The sequence below is a fragment of the Narcine bancroftii genome, chromosome 8 (genome assembly GCF_036971445.1).
Source record: "Narcine bancroftii isolate sNarBan1 chromosome 8, sNarBan1.hap1, whole genome shotgun sequence".
Taxonomy (NCBI): Eukaryota; Metazoa; Chordata; class Chondrichthyes; order Torpediniformes; family Narcinidae; genus Narcine; species Narcine bancroftii.
In genome coordinates, this window is record NC_091476.1 from 51,132,545 (window position 1) to 51,154,669 (window position 22,125).

A 22,125-nucleotide genomic window follows, 5' to 3' on the forward strand; every position below is an offset into this window, starting at 1 on the left:
AAAGATAAAAAAGGAAACATGGGAGAAGTTATGCTCTGGAACGATGAGAAATACAATAAATACGAGGCTGCGTATGATACAATATAATTGGTTACACAGACTATACATTACACCGCAAAAGTTAAATAAATGGGACCCAACAGTATCTGATAGATGTTTTCGATGTAAAAAAGAAAGGGGAACAACAATTCATGCAATCTGGACATGTGAGAGAGTAGAAAAATTTTGGGATGATCTCAATCAGATATTAAATAAAATAACAGAAAACAATATACCAAAGAATCCAGAGATCTTTCTCCTAAGTAACATAAAAAATAAAGAATTTGGAATTGACTTGGAAGATGCACAAAAAAGATTTGTCAAGATAGCCCTAGCCGTAGCAAAAAAATGTATTATGTCAACCTGGAAAATGGAAGATAATTTGAAAATACAACAATGGTATATAGAAATGAATAAATGTATTCCATTAGAAAAAATAACATATAGTTTAAGAAATAATATTGAAATATTCGAACAAGTATGGGAGCCTTACATTAAATACAATAGCGAAAACCTACCGGGAACAAACATTACCTAAGTTGATGGAAGGAGAAGAAAAGAAAAGAATGGACTCAGTAGAATTTCTGGTGTATTTTTGTTGAATGACAACATTGTCTAACTGAATTAATGCAACCTAGATTGTATACCTAAAATGGATGAGAGGGGGGGGGGGTGGGGGGGTGGCTTGGGAGGAGGGAGGGGGGAGGGAGAAAAAGTCACTGTAAATGTGTGGAAAAGAAAAAGGGTATATCATGGCTATTGTGATTTATGGTGTGAAAAATAAAAAATTTAAAAAAAAAACAATAGCAAAAAAGACTATCATAGCACTGATGGAGATCTTCGCCAGACATAACTTACCAGTGACTTTGTATTCAGATAATGAACCTCAATTCATATCAGAAATATTTCGAGAATTCATGAGAACCATTGGTGTACATCACCACAAGGTTCACCAAAATGGCCAAAGGCCAATGAGGAAGTTGTATGTCAGAATCAGTCACTGAGAATAGAATAAGAATCGATCAAGCAGAAGGCAAAGACTGGAAAGAAGCTCTTTTAAACTACGTAGCAGCATCCATAGTGACACCATATTGCACCACAGGAAAAAGTCCAGCAGAACTCTTGTTCCGAAGAAAGATCAGAACCAAAATACCACTGGTTGTTGACATAGTGAATGATCAGGAAGTGGAAGATCATGATGCTGGAAAAAAAGGGCAACAAAACTGTAAGCGGACATGAAAAGGAATGCCAGACCTTCAGATCTAATACCAGGGGATGAGGTACTGGTGAGGAAAGAAAGTCAGAATAAAATGGACACACCTTTTATTCCCAAACCATATATTGTGGTGTCCAGAGAAGGAAATTGGGTTACTTATGACAGAAACACATCACATGAAAAAGTATTATCAACGCCAGACGAAACTGCGAGAGAGCAGAACAGAGATGACCAACTTGATGGACCTGAAATGAACCAGCTGGAACGAGAAACTCCTGGAAACCAGCATCAATGCGGTAGAACAAACTGAGTGGGACATCTCAGTCAGCGGTCCAGAAAATACGAGGAGAGAGACCGCAACATCAGCGACGACCACCTAGGCGATTTCAAATTGTATTTGGTGGGTGGGGAGGGGGGGGGAGTTTGGAAATTTGTGTTTTGTAAATAATCCAGGAAAATACTGTGATTTTGAAATTGAAGTTGATTTTGGTATTGAAAATAATCAGTATTGAAAGTTGACTGTTTTAAAAACAAAACAAAAAAAAAGCAGTGCACTTCAGACCACAATTTTCCCGATACCCTTGAACCATATCCGTTTCAAGCAGCGCACTTCAGACCACAATTTGCTCGATTCCCTTGAACCGTACCCGTTTCAAGCAGCGCACTTCAGACCACAATTTTCCCGATTCCCTTGAACCGTACCCGTTTCAAGCAGCGCACTTCAGACCACAATTTTCCCGATTCCCTTGAACCGTACCTGTTTCAAGCAGCACTCTTCAGACCACAATTTTCCCGATTCCCTTGAACCGTATCCGTTTCAAGCAGCGTACCGCAGACCACAATTTTCCCAATTCCCTTGAACCGTACCCGTTTCAAGCAGCGCACTTCAGACCACAATTTTCCCGATTCCCTTGAACCGTACCCGTTTCAAGCAGCACACTTCAGACCACAATTTTCCCGATTCCCTTGAACCGTACCCATTTCAAGCAGCGCACTTCAGACTACAATTTTCCCGATTCCCTCGAATTGTACCCGTTTCAAGCAGCGCACTTCAGACCACAATTTTCCCGATTCCCTTGAACCGTATCCGTTTCAAGCAGCACACTTCAGACCACAATTTTCCCAATTTCCTTGAACCGTATCCGTTTCAGGCAGCGCACCGCAGACCACAATTTTCCCAATTCCCTTGAACCATATCCGTTTCAAGCAGCGCACTTCAGACCACAATTTTCCCGATTCCCAGCGCACTTCAGACCACAATTTTTCCAATTCCCAGCGCACTTCAGACCACAATTTTCCCGATTCCCTTGAACCGTACCCATTTCAAGCAGCGCACTTCAGACTACAATTTTCCCAATTCCCTTGAACCGTACCCGTTTCAAGCAGCGCACTTCAGACCACAATTTTCCCGATTCCCAGCGCACTTCAGACCACAATTTTTCCAATTCCCAGCGCACTTCAGACCACAATTTTCCCGATTCCCTTGAACCGTACCCATTTCAAGCAGCGCACTTCAGACTACAATTTTCCCAATTCCCTCGAATTGTACCCGTTTCAAGCAGCGCACTTCAGACCACAATTTTCCCGATTCCCTTGAACCGTACCCATTTCAAGCAGCGCACTTCAGACTACAATTTTCCCAATTCCCTTGAACCGTACCCGTTTCAAGCAGCGCACTTCAGACCACAATTTTCCCGATTCCCTTGAACCATACCCGTTTCAAGCAGCGCACTTCAGACCACAATTTTCCCGATTCCCAGCGCACTTCAGACCACAATTTTTCCCATTCCCAGCGCACTTCAGACCACAATTTTCCCGATTCCCTTGAACCGTACCCATTTCAAGCAGCGCACTTCAGACTACAATTTTCCCAATTCCCTCGAATTGTACCCGTTTCAAGCAGCGCACTTCAGACCACAATTTTCCCGATTCCCTTGAACCATACCCGTTTAAAGCAGAGCACTTCAGACCACAATTTTCCCGATTCCCTTGAACCGTACCCATTTCAAGCAGCGCACTTCAGACCACAATTTTCCCGATTCCCAGCGCACTTCAGACCACAATTTTTCCAATTCCCAGCGCACTTCAGACCACAATTTTCCCGATTCCCTTGAACCGTACCCATTTCAAGCAGCGCACTTCAGACCACAATTTTCCCGATTCCCTTGAACCGTATCCGTTTCAAGCAGCGCACCGCAGACCACAATTTTCCCAATTCCCTTGAACCATATCCGTTTCAAGCAGCGCACTTCAGACCACAATTTTCCCGATTCCCAGCGCACTTCAGACCACAATTTTCCCGATTCCCAGCGCACTTCAGACCACAATTTTCCCAATTCCCTTGAACCGTATCCGTTTCAAGCAGCGCACCGCAGACCACAATTTTCCCAATTCGCTTGAACCATATCCGTTTCAAGCAGCGCACTTCAGACCACAATTTTCCCGATTCCCAGCGCACTTCAGACCACAATTTTTCCAATTCCCAGCGCACTTCAGACCACAATTTTCCCGATTCCCTTGAACCGTACCCATTTCAAGCAGCGCACTTCAGACTACAATTTTCCCAATTCCCTCGAATTGTACCCGTTTCAAGCAGCGCACTTCAGACCACAATTTTCCCGATTCCCTTGAACCGTACCCATTTCAAGCAGCGCACTTCAGACTACAATTTTCCCAATTCCCTTGAACCGTACCCATTTCAAGCAGCGCACTTCAGACCACAATTTTCCCGATTCCCTTGAACCGTACCCGTTTCAAGCAGCACACTTCAGACCACAATTTTCCCAATTCCCTTGAACCATACCCGTTTCAAGCAGCGCACTTCAGACCACAATTTTCCCGATTCCCTTGAACCGTACCCGTTTCAAGCAGCACTCTTCAGACCACAATTTTCCCGATTCCCTTGAACCGTATCCGTTTCAAGCAGCGTACCGCAGACCACAATTTTCCCAATTCCCTTGAACCGTATCCCTTTCAAGCAGCGCACTTCAGACCACAATTTTCCCGATTCCCAGCGCACTTCAGACCACAATTTTCCCGATTCCCTTGAACCGTATCCGTTTCAAGCAGCACACTTCAGACCACAATTTTCCCAATTCCCTTGAACCGTATCCGTTTCAAGCAGCGCACCGCAGACCACAATTTTCCCAATTCCCTTGAACCATATCCGTTTCAAGCAGCGCACTTCAGACCACAATTTTCCCGATTCCCAGCGCACTTCAGACCACAATTTTTCCAATTCCCAGCGCACTTCAGACCACAATTTTCCCGATTCCCAGCGCACTTCAGACCACAATTTTTCCAATTCCCAGCGCACCTCAGACCACAATTTTCCCGATTCCCTTGAACCGTACCCATTTCAAGCAGCGCACTTCAGACTACAATTTTCCCAATTCCCTTGAACCGTACCCGTTTCAAGCAGCGCACTTCAGACCACAATTTTCCCGATTCCCAGCGCACTTCAGACCACAATTTTTCCAATTCCCAGCGCACTTCAGACCACAATTTTCCCGATTCCCTTGAACCGTACCCATTTCAAGCAGCGCACTTCAGACTACAATTTTCCCAATTCCCTTGAACCGTACCCGTTTCAAGCAGCGCACTTCAGACCACAATTTTCCCGATTCCCTTGAACCATACCCGTTTCAAGCAGCGCACTTCAGACCACAATTTTCCCGATTCCCAGCGCACTTCAGACCACAATTTTTCCAATTCCCAGCGCACTTCAGACCACAATTTTCCCGATTCCCTTGAACCGTACCCATTTCAAGCAGCGCACTTCAGACTACAATTTTCCCAATTCCCTCGAATTGTACCCGTTTCAAGCAGCGCACTTCAGACCACAATTTTCCCGATTCCCTTGAACCGTACCCGTTTCAAGCAGCGCACTTCAGACCACAATTTTCCCGATTCCCTTGAACCGTACCCGTTTCAAGCAGCGCACTTCAGACCACAATTTTCCCGATTCCCTTGAACCGTACCCATTTCAAGCAGCGCACTTCAGACTACAATTTTCCCGATTCCCTCGAATTGTACCCGTTTCAAGCAGCGCACTTCAGACCACAATTTTCCCGATTCCCTTGAACCGTATCCGTTTCAAGCAGCACACTTCAGACCACAATTTTCCCAATTCCCTTGAACCGTATCCGTTTCAAGCAGCGCACCGCAGACCACAATTTTCCCAATTCCCTTGAACCATATCCGTTTCAAGCAGCGCACTTCAGACCACAATTTTCCCGATTCCCAGCGCACTTCAGACCACAATTTTTCCAATTCCCAGCGCACTTCAGACCACAATTTTCCCGATTCCCTTGAACCGTACCCATTTCAAGCAGCGCACTTCAGACTACAATTTTCCCAATTCCCTTGAACCGTACCCGTTTCAAGCAGCGCACTTCAGACCACAATTTTCCCGATTCCCAGCGCACTTCAGACCACAATTTTTCCAATTCCCAGCGCACTTCAGACCACAATTTTCCCGATTCCCTTGAACCGTACCCATTTCAAGCAGCGCACTTCAGACTACAATTTTCCCAATTCCCTCGAATTGTACCCGTTTCAAGCAGCGCACTTCAGACCACAATTTTCCCGATTCCCTTGAACCGTACCCATTTCAAGCAGCGCACTTCAGACTACAATTTTCCCAATTCCCTTGAACCGTACCCATTTCAAGCAGCGCACTTCAGACCACAATTTTCCCGATTCCCTTGAACCGTACCCGTTTCAAGCAGCACACTTCAGACCACAATTTTCCCAATTCCCTTGAACCATACCCGTTTCAAGCAGCGCACTTCAGACCACAATTTTCCCGATTCCCTTGAACCGTACCCGTTTCAAGCAGCACTCTTCAGACCACAATTTTCCCGATTCCCTTGAACCGTATCCGTTTCAAGCAGCGTACCGCAGACCACAATTTTCCCAATTCCCTTGAACCGTATCCCTTTCAAGCAGCGCACTTCAGACCACAATTTTCCCGATTCCCAGCGCACTTCAGACCACAATTTTCCCGATTCCCAGCGCACTTCAGACCACAATTTTCCCGATTCCCAGCGCACTTCAGACCACAATTTTCCCGATTCCCAGCGCACTTCAGACCACAGTTTTCCCGATTCTCGGAGCCCAATCAACATCGAGTGCTCGCTGCATTGACTTTTGGAATATTCAAATGCCTTTATCACCACGGTTACAGTGAACTGCAGTGTCTCATGACAAAGGCATCTCATTCAGTGCAACTTTGGGTCTCATTCTCATAATGGCTTTTTGATCAAAGTTATTGAATGTTTAAGAACAAGTGGTTTTGAAAATTTTTTTAAATTTAAATAAATTAAAAACTAACATGAAGCTGCTCACAACAGGGGACACTTTTTTTCCTCAAAAGGTTTGCTTCCTGAAAAAAAAAATAGGGGATTTTGATAGACAGGTTGAAGAACACAAAGATAGTTTCAGATTTGCAGTATGACATAGGAATTTGGAAAAACATTAACTTTTATTGAATTTATCGTGTTTAATCGCATAATGATATTGACTCATTGCATTAGTTCAAGTGATCTAAAAATGTTTTGCCACTGCTTTTCATTTGTACTTGGCACCTGATGCCTCTCATGGCAGTGACCAACTAAAGTTTCCCAGAGTAGATAGATTCCAGTTGCCCTGATACTGCTTTTCCATGGTCGCAATGTCCTGGTGAAACCTTTCACCATGTTTGTTACTGACTGCACCAAGATCAACAGGGAAGACGTCCAAGTGCAAACACGGAAAATGAATTTTAAATGACATGTTGCACTTCATAGTTTTCTATGCTTAAAGTAGGCTTAAAATATGATAGGAAATCACTAAAATTCTTAAGGTAATTTTCATTATGAACAGCTCAAAATCCATAAAATACACCCTAAGATGTCAAGAAGCAAAATCTTCATTGTCCTGTGTAATTGATTGAAAAGAGAAATATTCTGTCCAAAGAAAAGTAAAACGTTCTCTGAATTCTATTTACAATTTGTGACTTTTTCCAAGTGCATTTGATTCAGAACTATGGCTGACACAAAGGTGAGAGGCCCTTGATGAAGTCTATATCCTGCTCAGTATTTTGTGAATATAGTCTCTTACGATGAGTAGAGGATTAGGAAGTGTCTGCCTTCTGACACAGTTCCATGCTGCAGTCGGCTGTGTGCTCACTATAACTAGCCACTCAATTTCATCTAATCAAACGCACATTATCAGATGACATCAGTTCCATTCAACACTCCTATAACTGTGGAGGAAATCAGAACAATTATTGTTAAGTCCCAAAACAACCATGCTGACATTGTAAGCTCATGATAACTATGCCACATTATTTTGCTTCCACCATCGTTAGGAACAAATACATAGAATGCCACATCCCCCAAACAACAGAACCACCCTCCCATTTCCCGACCCACCAATCTTACTCCAGGAGCATGCCACAGCCTGCCTGTCTGTCCAGTTAATAAATGTCCCAGAAGTCTGGGATGTTATGCTTCAATTGTACAAGATGCTGGGTGAGACCACACTTGGGTATTGTGCATAATTCGAGATACCTAACCATAGATAGGATAGAAAAGGTGCAATAAAAAAGAATTATAAGAATGTTACTGGGTCGGACAAGCTAGAATTATAAGAAAATGCTGGGACTTTTCTCTCTGGAACATGGGTGACTTATAAAGGTCTATAAAATCATAAAGGGCACAGAGAAGCTAAGAGGTATTGTCTTTATCAGAGAATATAGATTTAATGTGGGAAGGGAAAGATTTAAAAAGGGAAGCAAGGTGACCTTTTCCACACAGAGGAAAGGGCATATGGAATGAACTGTCAGAATAAATGGTAGAAGCAGGTACAATTGTAATGTTCAAAACATTTAGACAGATATATGGGCAGGGAAGGTTTTGAATGAAATTGACTTAAAACAAGGGAAATGTTTTTAGGTAGAGAACTTAATCAGCAAGGAAAAGTTGGGCTGAAAAGCCTGTGTTTGTGCTGGAAACCTCTATTGACTGTCCTCATTCCAAAAAGCTCTCTGTGATCTCTAATGTCAGCATGAGCAGCCTCTCATGCCAGCACCCATCATCACTTCTCCCATGCTCCAATTAGGACTCATTTGGCAACCGGAATACCACTCTAATCCCCATTTAGGTCTCTACACCTGACACCTGATTCATGCCCAAAACAGACCACTGATGTCACCACTCAACCACCCCTCCCCAGACATCTATATAAGGCTTCACTGAGACCTCAGGTATCAGCAGACTTAATTTCCGTAGCCTAATTTCCTCCCAGCAATATCAAAATTACTGAACCCACTATTGCTCATTCCAACTTCCCTATCCTTCCTGACCTAGCCCAAATGCTGCATTTTCATTCGAGCGTCTGCTCCACAGCATACTGATTTAATTTCTCTGAGGGTCTCGGGAGATTATCTGTTCTCACATGGTGGGAAGATCTGTGTAAAGTAATTGGCACAGCTTGAACTTGAGTCTGTCTTTGTGTTCTTTAATGTGTTCAATTTTTGTCCAAGTAATTTCCGGTACATCCTGTTGCTATAAAATCACAACTGTACATGACAACAGAATGTGGGGCAAGAGGCTATTTAAATCAGGCATAAACAATCTGATTATACCTTATGACTTCCAATATCCTCTCATAGCTCTAGGACTGAATCAGCTGTGCTTTAAATGCAAGCTGGTTTACTAGCACTGATTTTTTTAAGTGCTCTGAACCATATGCTCCTTTGTACTAATGCTTTGCTCAAGACCACCTGGACACCAAGGTAACTTGGTGGAAGGCATAAATGGAAATTTTCTGGTTAGTTTTAAGCTCAAACCAAGTGAAAATTCTGTTTGCACACATCAAGATTTTTTTAGCATGGTTTATCCATACAAAGCCAATCCTCCCACAAATTCTCAACAGGACTTGTGATTCCTAATACAGGAAAATGCTGTGCATCATGCATACGTCACAGCAATGTAGATGACCACTCCTCACGGTTAACACATCTGATTGATGGGTTATTTGTATCCAAATCCTACAATAACTTTGTCAGTGGTTCATTTGTTTATGAAAATAGAAAATAATTAAAAAGTGGCCAGTATCCTCAACTACAAGTTGTATATCAAAGGCAAAGCGAGAAAAAAGAATATGCACTTATAACAGCATCTTATCCATCTTTCTCTGATACAAATTTCCCTGACTAGCAAACATTCATTAAACAAATCACAACGAAAATAAATATTTATCATTTACCTGTGCTCTGCCTTCTGGTAACAAAGTCATTGGATGAAAGGCTTGGAATTTTCAAGTAGTCAAAAGAAGTATGTTGGTTTTGGTTTATAGTAAAACTCTGATAATTTGTTATCTGAACATTCATCAATCCTGAGAGTTCGGCATCTCACTCGCCAAACAATGTTTGCAATTTCCACTCGCTTGACTCTAGTCCTTTCACTTTCTGACATACATGGTTCTGTTTCTCATAATACCTTTAGAATTCCCAGGTTCACTGAAATGTTACTGTATAACAGTTTTTAAAAAGCAATACTGGAACAGCCCAAAAATTCCACAATACCTGCACTGTCAAAGTCCCGCTCATGCTGGATTAAAGGAATTTCCGAATATTCACTTTACGCAAATTCACTTTTACTACTTCTTTACTGGGAGGAGACTGATAAGCTTCCAACTTCTTTCCATGGCAACTAGTATCCTACACAAAAGTAAAAAGGATTTACTGTACATTTTGTAACATTAATGTTTTTTTTAAAAAAACAAAAGCTCTTTAGGAATTAATAGCTTTGTTAACCAAGGAAGACCTACACAGTGAAATGCTTGGAAGGAGTTACTGGTGAAAACAGATGCAGTGATGAACCACAAACAGTGGTTATAGTGCTTTCTATAAGGGAGGAATTCTAGTCAGGATGAGGGATCATGAACAACAACTAGCTAATTTGGACCTCGACTGCATAAAAAAAGTTATTTTAGAAATCAAAATGTGGTTCCCCAAGACATCTGTCCAATGTCTTATTAAAAGCCAAACTACACTGTTACTGATGCAGTTACAAAAAATAGCCACTGTATTCATTTGTTATAATGGTATTCACCAATAATATAAATATATTTGATATTTAAGATAAATATAAAGCTGCAAAATCTCATTTCTTTCTCAAATGAAAACCATGCATAATGCTGATTTTTGCTTCTATGTGGTTTCTTGGCAAATATATTTGAGATACGGACAAATGTAGCACTAATTTGGCTCAGAATCAACAAATTAGTTCAAGCTCCATTCCAGGCTGGCACTATAGGGGAGAACTGAGAGATCTGCATAACTTCTGCCAAAGCCCCATTTAATGCCATATAAAGCTGAGAAATCTGCTTGAGCAATGCCAAGACATTGCAAATTTGAAAAGAGCATTATTATACACGGAAGCAATTTTTCACCTGCTATTTGATGTCTAAATACCAATTACTGGCATTTTATGTTAATCTTTAGACAAGATTTTCATGTTTGCGGTTTTTCTACTGTCAAATTCATTCAAATAATGTCAACAACAGTGCAATGCCAAAATTCGTCATCAGCGAAATTTGTAAACATAAAGAGCTGAAAAAGAACAGTTGCTGTTCAGCCGTAGATCATAGAGACTCAAATGCAACCTGACTTGAAGTGTCAGTCGCACTAAACCTACATTTATAGCCAAACTGTTTTCTACCACTCTTTACACATTCACAGCTTACTCTGCAGACTGATTCCTCAGCTTTCCTTGCATCCCAAAAGATTTTGCTGAAATCAAACCTCATGTACAATGACTAATTGTCTCAACCTAACAATGCTCTGCATTTGAAGGCACCATGTTCATCAATAAGGACAGTGTTGCAGTAGGAATACAGCCAATTTGAATAAAAAAGGGAAAAAAAAGAAAGAAAACATCTGGATAGTAATTATAAAAACTTACTAAAGCTATCAAATATCTTAATTTCTTAATTTTCTTGATTTTAGGAGTCGTAAGATTCAGGTTGGGCAATTACAACTTAATTCCTACAATTTGTAAACATGATTGCCAAATTTTTTTTTAAATTCAAATTTGTTACGTAAATCATATGTAATCTTTTCAAGTGGTGTACAATGACCTATTTCAGTATGCTATCCATCCATTCCCAAATACTCATCTGATTTCCATGTTACTGCCACACTGCTAGGGCTATTTTAAAAAGTTCATTTTGATATTTATTTAATTGCAATTTCATTTCTGTGTCAAAAATATTTCCAAGTTTTAAAAAAATTGGATCTTGAGGAAACTTAACTTTTATAACTCTTTCCAAAAATAAACCTAATTCAGTCCAAAATGGTCTTAATTTTGAACATTCCCACGTAGAGTGTAGAAAAGTACCCATTTCTTTATTGTATCCAAAACATTTATCTGAAAAATTAGAATTTAATCCATTTAATTTCTGTAGGGTAAGATATAGTTGATGTAAAAAAATTATATGGTACCATTCTATACTGGACAGTAATTAAATTAGTCATACTATCCTGACAAAGTTCTAACCAAGTTTACTCTTGAATATTTACTTTTAAATCTTTCTCCCATCCTGTCTTGACTTATGAACTCCTTGTTTATTCATTCCTTTTGTCAAAATTGTGTACATAATTGAAATTAACATTTTAATATTTATACCTGTGATCAATTGTTCCAAATAACTTTGTTCAGGTAATAGCAAATCTGGACCTAAATTTTCTCTTAAATATGCCTTTAACTGATAAGAGAATATTGTATTGTTTTGTACTCCATACTTACTTTTCAATTGCTCAAATGTCATTAAAGTTGAACCTTGAAAACAATCTTTTATTGTCTTAATTCCTTTGTTAAACCAAATATCAATAAGTTTATTATTTATTGTAAAAGGAATAAGTTGATTCTGACTCAATATCATTCCTCGTATCTGAAATATTCTTATTCCCATTTCTGTATGTATTTTACTCCATGTTTTAACAAAGGAATATCTCTATTTCTAATCAAAAAATCTTATCATTCCATTTATATATAAAATTCTTTGATTTATCTTCTCCTATTTTACTCATTTCTACATGAATCCATGCTGGCTTCTCGCTCTCTCAAAAAAAAAGTAGAGAGAAACTTCAACTGTGCTGCTCTATAATAATTTTTTAATTTGCTAATTGTAGGTCTCCTAATTCATATTTCCATCTTAATTTTTCTAATGCAACTCTTGCCATTTTCCCTTTCCACATAAATTTCCTTACATACTTATAACAGCTTCTGCATTGACTTAAAATTTTTCAAGGTGTCTAATTTCCTTCTGTAAACAGTTGAATCTGTTCCCACCACCATTCAAACAATACATTTCAGATTAAAATGTTCTGAATAAAACATAACACCTACCTCATTAATTCAAAAGTAAGTTCATTTAATGGTTCATTACCAAAACACAAGCTTTATTTATTCCAAATAAAATTAAACAGTGCTGTATTTGCATCAAGCACAAATGTAGAGTTTATATTAGTGAAATTGTACTTTGCTCAAACATGCTTGTTATAACAAATGACAATTACTGTTAGAATCAGTGCCTGGTGAAACTCCTGAAACTGTAGCATTTAAACATATCTACCAACTGAACTTTCATGTTTTGAAGTTCTGGCATAGGTAGATTGAGAGAACAATACACAAAAGTGCCGGAGAACTCAAAGTTCAACATTCAGGATTTTTTGACAGAGTACATACATAACGTCACATAACGTCACCTCTTAACCCTGAGATTCTTCTTCCTGTGGGCCATGCAGAACTTCTACAAAAAACTGCACTAGAGAAAAGAAATGTATACAAAAGAGAGCAATGTAAACAAAGAAAGAAATATAACAAACTGACTGTGCAATACAAAGAAAAAATATTAAGTTCAACATTTTTTTGTGTATTGCACTTGATCCTAGCATCGGTAGATTTTCTTGTGTAACTGAATGTCAGATCACAAACACCTTTGTGTTAAGTATAGAAATCGAGGAGCGAGATGAATAAAGGATAGGTCAGATGCATGGTTGTAATGGTATAAGGGGGAGGGAATTAGACTTCTCGATCACTGGGACCATTTCTGGATAAGATGGGTTCTGTACAATGTGGAGATGATGCATGAACCAGAAAGATCCAACATCCTTAAACAGATGATGCTTGGAAGTGGGAGAATTGAAGGCAGGGATAGGCAGGAGGGTTGAAAGAAATTAGCAAGGGAATGGGACTAAGTAAAAGTAAATACAAACAAAATGTTGGAAAGCATCAGCAGATCAGAGAGCATCTCTGGATAATGGGTCAAGGTGGTCTTCCCAGGCACATTCTTCCACAGAGAGGCTAGCCCCGTGATCAGTAAGACCAGAAGAGTCAGCACCTTTCTGTCTGTAATAAAATAGTCCCAACTCCGAAAGTCCTAGATACCAAGTCTATTTATTTGCCAGCTATCACTATGATCTTATGCTGGACTCCTTAGTGTATTACTCTTTTAGTTTCCTAAGTATATTCAACTTCTCTGCTGCAGACCTCTGTTGCACAGATCACCACTATGATTACTGATGGATCTTTCAAACAAAGCACTTCCAATTATTCCCTTTCCAGACATGTGTTCCCATTATCATTTTATGCAGAAGAACCTCTCGGATCACACAAAAACAAATTGCTCCTGTTATCCAGCTCCAAGACCCATAGTTAAGGCTTAAGTAGTCTGGGTCTGATGGCCAACTCCAAATATCCAGATGCACGAGCACAAGACTCATCAATAGCCAGACACCTATGCAGATACAGGACCAAATTATTTCACTGAGGCAGTTACAGTGAGTTCTACGGAGATATTTTCAGACCCAAAACTCCTGGTGAATAAGTAAGAGGCCAATCAATGTGCATAAGGGAGTCTACACTCATTTAACTACACCATGTAGCTCAGAAGGAAACAGAGGAACTACTGACATGGTCTTTGCCCTCAGACAGCTCCAAGAAAAGTGCAGAGAACAAAACAAAGGACTCTACATCACCTTTGTTGACCTCTCCAAAGCCTTCGTCACCGTGAGCAGGAAAGGGCTTTGGCAAATACTAGAGCGCATCGGATGTCCCCCAAAGTTCCTCAACATGATTATCCAACTGCACGAAAACCAACAAGGTCGGGTCAGATACAGCAATGAGCTCTCTGATCCCTTCTCCATTAACAATGGCGTGAAGCAAGGCTGTGTTCTCGCACCAACCCTCTTTTCAATCTTCTTCAGCATGATGCTGAACCAAGCCATGAAAGACCCCAACAATGAAGACGCTGTTTACATCCGGTACCGCACGGATGGCAGTCTCTTCAATCTGAGGCGCCTGCAAGCTCACACCAAGACACAAGAGAAACTTGTCCGTGAACTACTCTTTGCAGACGATGCCGCTTTAGTTGCCCATTCAGAGCCAGCTCTTCAGCGCTTGACGTCCTGCTTTGCGGAAACTGCCAAAATGTTTGGTCTGGAAGTCAGCCTGAAGAAAACTGAGGTCCTCCATCAGCCAGCTCCCCACCATGACTCCCAGCCCCCCCACATCTCCATCGGGCACACAAAACTCAAAACGGTCAACCAGTTTACCTATCTCGGCTGCACCATTTCATCAGATGCAAGGATCGACAATGAGATAGACAACAGACTCGCCAAGGCAAATAGCGCCTTTGGAAGACTACACAAAAGAGTCTGGAAAAACAACCAACTGAAAAACCTCACAAAGATAAGCGTATACAGAGCCGTTGTCATACCCACACTCCTGTTCGGCTCCGAATCATGGGTCCTCTACCGGCATCACCTACGGCTCCTAGAACGCTTCCACCAGCGTTGTCTCCGCTCCATCCTCAACATCCATTGGAGCGCTTTCATCCCTAACGTCGAAGTACTCGAGATGGCAGAGGTCGACAGCATCGAGTCCACGCTGCTGAAGATCCAGCTGCGCTGGATGGGTCACGTCTCCAGAATGGAGGACCATCGCCTTCCCAAGATCGTGTTATATGGCAAGCTCTCCACTGGCCACCGTGACAGAGGTGCACCAAAGAAAAGGTACAAGGACTGCCTAAAGAAATCTCTTGGTGCCTGCCACATTGACCACCGCCAGTGGGCTGATAACGCCTCAAACCGTGCATCTTGGCGCCTCACAGTTTGGCGGGCAGCAACCTCCTTTGAAGAAGACCGCAGAGCCCACCTCACTGACAAAAGGCAAAGGAGGAAAAACCCAACACCCAACCCCAACCAACCAATTTTCCCCTGCAACCGCTGCAACCGTGTCTGCCTGTCCCGCATCGGACTTGTCAGCCACAAACGAGCCTGCAGCTGACGTGGACTTTTTACCCCCTCCATAAATCTTCGTCCGCGAAGCCAAGCCAAAGAAAGAAGAAGAAGTAGCTCAGAAGTTCTGTAAGTTAAGGGAGTACAGTACCAATTAGGATCATTGCAAGCAAGATATGTCCAATATATGTATTAAAGCTCACAGTTACAGAAATATATTTGCAATTTCTATCTTATCAGATTATGTTATATATTGTATTGTATACAGATATGTTTTAAAGGAAATAAATGGTGGCAGGATTTTTAGTGTAGGTCACATACAAACATTTCAGAACAGATCTCATTTAAAGTACTGGAGCTCTGCTCAAGCCAGACAAGCCGGCTCTGAGAGCCTTTCCAAAATTTTTGGGTTGTGCCCATAGAGACTTCACTAATAGATTGTTGTTTTCAAAAGCAACCGATGATTAGGCTCACAGCCGCAGACTGTCTGAGTGCAGTTTGCTATTCTAAGGAGGTCATATGGTTTTGCAAGCAGCGAGAGTCAAAAAGGCTTTTCTCAGAGAGAGAGAGAGAGAGAGAGAGAGAGAGAGAGAGAGAGAGAGAGAGAGAGAGAGAGAGAGAGAGAGAAAATTCAGTTCTGCAGTTTTTGCAGTTCAGCAGCAGTAACTGGGACTGGAACAGGACAAGCTGGCAAGCTTGTGGAAAAACCCCATTTTGAAGACAGGTTGTGAGTGCTTAGTTCAGTCTGGTCAACGCCCTCGTGGTCCATACAAGAGGACTGGCCTCCTAATGTTTCACTTGAAATAAGAGAAACAAAAAAGAACTCTGTGGTGACCTGAAAGAAAGAGGTTATTATCTGGAAAACCCTGAAAGGGCAAGTTTCTTCGCCAAGACATTGATGTGGCTAATTAGAAGGGATCAGTTTGTGTCCAGTGAACAATAAATCTCTCTGATAACTGACAAGAACCTTGCTGAATGGTAACCATTTACCTTTCAAGCACCAAAGCCTGGTGAACAGCACAAATGTTAACTTCTGTGCACAGCACAAGAATTGTCTGCAACCAGTGAATTTGGAGGAATGAAAAGTGAGATTGGACTGTGAATTAAAGAACTTTTCTAAACTTACTCACACATTACATACATGTGCACTTAGAATTAGAAGGGGATTAAGTTAGGTTAAGTAAGTTAATAGTAATAAGTTAAAGTTTGATCCTGCTTTCATGTTTAAAGATAATTAAAAGCAACTTTGTTTAAGTAACCATTTGTCTTGGGGAATTTCTGTTGCTGCTGGGTTTTGGGGTCCTCTGGGCCCGTAACAATATATATTACTTATAAATTACGTGCTAATCCAGATATTGTGAATTTTGTTGATTTCATTTAAAACTTCTGATTTCTTACTTAAATTCCTGCAAAATGTAACTACGCAGTTTCCAAATCTTCAAAGTTCTGTCAAACTGTCTACCATCAAGCCATCCATGATCTCACCCTTGTTCGTGAATTATTTTAGAAAGAAAGACACCAATATAAATTACAGCCCTTCAAAATATTGAAGATTTAAATTTTATGAATTTGAATTTTATACGTCAGAAAACTTTTATAAAAACTGATATTTCAAAACATTTTATAGTAGCACCATCTCAGCCTGCAGCACAGCGGATCACATTGCATTAAGCATACAGATGAGCAATCGGGTTTGTGAAAATTTCATGTCTTTCTTTAAGATTTGTGCTCTACATTGACAGCATTTGTTTTATTTAATTCTGAAACATGCACGGACTGGCTCATTGGAATCACAATGCAGATGTAATTAATAATGAGGGGAATCATGAAACAAGATTTTAAATATAACAATTGATCCAAAAGCAACTTGAACATTATACACATCAATTATTGAAATATGTTACTACTGCTATATTACATCTCCTGGACTCAGATTGATCATGACTTGGGTTCTACATGAGGCTTTTGCATACTCTCCATAACTACACTTCTCTTCTCCCCCCATGCTACTGTTTCATTCCATATCCAAAAGACATGCTGGTAGGTTAATTGGCCACTGTAAATTAACCCTCAGTGTAAACAAATGCAGGAATAATCATAGGGGAGTTGATGGACACACATCAGGGAAATAAGGAAAGAGGATTAATGGGATTGCTTACTTTGGAGCCAGCATGGCCATAACTAAATTGTTTCTAGGGTATTTGTAGGATTATTATATTAATTTTACTTCCTTCAATCTGAATTGTTCAGTTTTATTTAACTTATGAGCAAACAAAAATTAAAACAAACTGTTTTAGCTTAACCCTTCAATTTTTAATTTATTTGTCATCACTAATCTTTTATCCCCCACACGTTTGGATAAGTCCATCGAAAACTACTGCGAGAGAGGGGAAAAAGTCATTATTAGCATCTTGAAAATAATAAATAATTCTACTCCATCAGTCAGCATAAAGGATGGAAATTCTTTGCAAGCATCGTGTTCATATTTCAACTTGATCTCTTCAACAACATTTCCCCGACTCAAGTGTCGCAGAGAATCAACTTTATTGACATTTTTTAAAAATCTAGCTGCAGACCAACTTTTTGCTCAGAAGGAAAATCAAAACATTGGAAATTCATTAATTTTACACATGATTATTATGCTCTACAAGCTGTAAAATTGGTCCCAAATCACAGAATATAAAGCATCTTTGAATTGTGCACTTTGTGTGGTCATTGTTCCTACACACTAAGCATGGAAATAATGCAGGGATGATGGAGATAATGCAAGGATGATGGAGATAAATGCAGGGATGATGGAGATAAGTGCAGGGATGATGGAGATAAATGCAGGGATGATGGAGATAAATGCAGGGATGATGGAGATAAATGCAGGGATGATGGAGATAAATGCAGGGATGATGGAGATAAATGCAGGGATGATGGAGATAATGCAGGGATGATGGAGATAATGCAGGGATGATGGAGATAATGCAGGGATGATGGAGATAATGCATGGATGATGGAGATAATGCATGGATGATGGAGATAATGCATGGATGATGGAGATAATGCATGGATGATGGAGATAATGCATGGATGATGGAGATAATGCATGGATGATGTCAATCCATCAGCATCAGTCAATGGATATCTCTCTTGAGAAAATGGATACGCAATTCATATCCAGGGTGAAATATGCATGAAATTCTTCCACTTAAAACAGAAAATCAACCAACATCCATGGAGAGAGAAACATGTTTACTATTTAATAGTCTAATGACCACACACATTAATAAAGAGTTTAAGCACAGCACTAATCCTTCTAAAAGATCAATACTTGCAGTTTTTGTGAAATCATTTGGAGGAGAGACCAGATGACAGGCAGTTATAAGGGCATAGTTAAAATGGAAGAGGATAAGCTTGTTTTCCTTCACAGAGCACTTGAATCAGGGTACCAAGTGGCCAGCAATTTGATGAAGACCCAATCACTTCAGTGTCATCACACTCAAAAGTAATTGGAAATAACAGAACATACAGCACAAATACAGGCCCTTTGACCCTCGATGCTGTGACGACCCTTACGCTCCTTCCTCAAAAAAAGTACTAAACCCACTCTACCCTGTAACCCTCTATTTTCTTTTCATTCTTATGTCTGGCTAAAGCCCCTTTTCCACTGGCACCCTGTCCCAGGAATTAACTAGGAATTTACTGAGTCAGGGTTCAGTGGAAAAGGAACATTGTCTGAACGCCAGTGTCAAATGACATCCTTTCATGTCGGAGATTAACCACCTTTGCTCCTGCTCATATCTCCGGCATTTGCTGATAAAAACCCATAGAAAAGGGACAGCATACAGTCACCCTTTTCCAACAAAAGGTAGAACATTCCAATCCCTGGAGATGAGTGTGTTCAGTGGAAAAGCAATTAGTGTCCCTGTTAAGAGTGGCCCAGTGAAAACGGCACAAAGTGCTTCCTTTCCCAGGACACTGGGATGTCAGTGGAAAAGAGGCTAAAGAGTCTCTTAAATGCCCCCAATGTTTCAGCCTCCACCACCATCCCCACCACCCAGGCACTCACAACTCTCTGTGTAAAAGATTTACCCCTGATGTCTCCCCTAAACTTCCTCCCTTAACTTTGTATGCATGTTCTCTGGTGTTTGCTGATCCTTCCCTGGGAAAGAGGTGCTGCTGTCCACCCTATCTATGCCTCTCATAATCTTGTAGTTGTCTATCACGTTTCCTCTCATCCTTCAACGGTTCAAAGAGAAATGTCTCAGCTCTGCCTCTGATGAGTTGTTACACAATCAATATGGCAGCAAATTTGGATGGCAGCGACCAGACATTCTGGTGCATCAGTCAAATGTTGTGGCTCTTCCATCTGTATTCTTCTGGCAACTTGCATCATATTTTGTTATTATTTTCATTTTAAAGATACAACACATTAGAAGGCCCTTCTGGTCCATAAAACGCATGCCATCTAACTACATCCAATTAACCAACCAACCTGTACATTTTGTGAGATGGGAGGAAACCAGCGTACCCAGAGAAAAAAAAAAGCACTCAGGTCATGGGGCCAATGTCCAAGCTCGTTACTGGCATGCCAGATTAGAACCTTGGTCACTAGCACTTATAATAATGATGTACTAATCACTATGTTAACAGTACCACTGCATGATGGATGGATCTGTGAGTGTTAAAATGAAGCCATTCATCATTTAATGCTGGGAAAAAATTCGACTCGCACCTCTGCAAGATCACATGAGAGGTTAAAGCTCTTGAAGATTTCAATCACAAGAAGATGCCCTAATCAAGACAAAGTTCATGTTGTCAATATACAGTATATCATCATCGTCCTCATTTTGTCCACCGTGAGCAACCTTGTCATCACAAGTACTGTCTAACATGCCCCTTTTCCTTTCCTGCTCTAGGCTGGTTATATACCACAAATAATTCCCACTTCTCTCCAATGTGTCACATTCTGACCTGGTAGAAGCAAAAATCAAATGCACTGACACAGAAACTTTTTCTTCCTCCTTACTGACAAGTTTGGTCAGGTGTCTTAGTTATCTGGGTATCACAAATGAGAAGAGCTTGGGTGAGAGCAAACCATTTAGCCAATAAATAAGGATTTAATAGTAAGTAGGTCCAAACCACTTACTCAATTTAGGAGCTAATTGGGTCACAAAATAAAAGAGATATGAGCTCATTTCTTAAAAGTATATTGTTCAAAACTATGGTTATTATTCAATCCAGCTCCTCCATTCTCAAGCTTTTAGAGACACTAACTTCTACTTGTTAGCTGTATAGGTCCACGTGACAACAGGTTCTTGCTGAAGTTGTTATGAGTTGGTGAATATCAACATGTACTCTATGAATGTTCTACCAAATTTAGAGAAATATACCATCCTAAGATGAATATTCAAGCCCAAGACATCATTGAACCTATTAAAGAGCATATTAGAACAAAATAGGGAGCTATGGATAATTTCATCACGAAGCAAGCTGCAGTATTTATAAATTGGATTAACTATGAATGGCGACTGACATCAAATTTTGAAATCTTACACAAGGCATCTTATTTTACCTAAACAAAGCTACTTCTGCGAATTTCAACCAAATTACATATACAGATGGTTTTTAAAAGTAGGATGATGCAGCGCATTCTTTGGTTTACTTGTGTACATCTAATTTTATTTAGCAGAACTGCTTCTAAAGAAATGTCATTAGACAAAGCTTGAAGAACCATATGTTTTGGCACATAAGTCAAGTCGTAAAACCCAAAAGAAAATCACTCAAGAAATTGGGGTGAACATATGCCAGATATACTTTTGAGACCTCAAATTCAGGTCAAAAACTTTTTGACATTGATTTGGCGAATAACTTGACCCAAGAAGTGGGATATTAGTCGACCCAGAAGCAACTACCCACCTCTGGTGCCACCATTCCCTGACACCTCCCCACCGTCGGGCACCATCATAACCCACCCAGACATTCTACAATTATAGAGCCTAAGGTCTCCGCTCCTACCCGGGTCACCATTCCTGCTGGGAGAACGAGGTCACCACTTCTGCCACGTAAACCAAGGTCACCGCCCCTGATGAGAGAACATGGCAGAAGCGGCAACCTCATTCTCGGGAGCAGGAGCGGTAACCTCATTCTCCCAGCAAGAGGTCCCTACTCCCACTGGGTGAACAAGGTCACCGCTCCTGCTCCAGAGAACGAGGTCATCGCTCCTGCCACATAGGTCCAAGCTTCCCACTCCCGCCAGGAGAACGATGTCGCTGCTCCTGCCCCGCAGGCTGAGGTTCCTGGTCCTGCTCAGTAGACTGAGGTTTTTTTTAAAAAACTTGCTTACAGTAATTTACAGCTTTGTTACTTGGCAACTAGAGAGTTTTTTAAAATTCTGGGTTGCTGCTGGGAGGACTGGACAGCCTAAAAATGGAAGTCGACTTATACATCAGATATACGATAAGATCATTAAAATGAGGTTTAAAAAAATGGGGTTCGACCTACATGCTTGTCGACATATGTCGAAATATACAGTAGTTTTTCTGATGTTTAATGATCCACGGTTGCTCACTGCATTCAGATGCAAGCACTT

The 22,125-nt window shown here is 40.6% G+C and overlaps 1 protein-coding gene across 12 annotated transcripts in view; it reads right to left on the reverse strand.

The window, feature by feature from the left end:
- Nucleotides 1–22,125, reverse strand: part of klhl13 (kelch-like family member 13) — a 182,973-nt gene that overhangs the window by 54,146 nt on the left and 106,702 nt on the right. For 2 of the 12 annotated variants that reach the window (XM_069893685.1, XM_069893684.1), the window contains one exon: nt 9,828–9,962. The exons of the other annotated variants lie outside the window; for them this stretch is intronic. The gene's annotated coding sequence lies outside the window, so the exon portion shown is untranslated. The remainder of the gene's footprint in view (nt 1–9,827; nt 9,963–22,125) is intronic. 12 annotated transcript variants of the gene reach the window in all.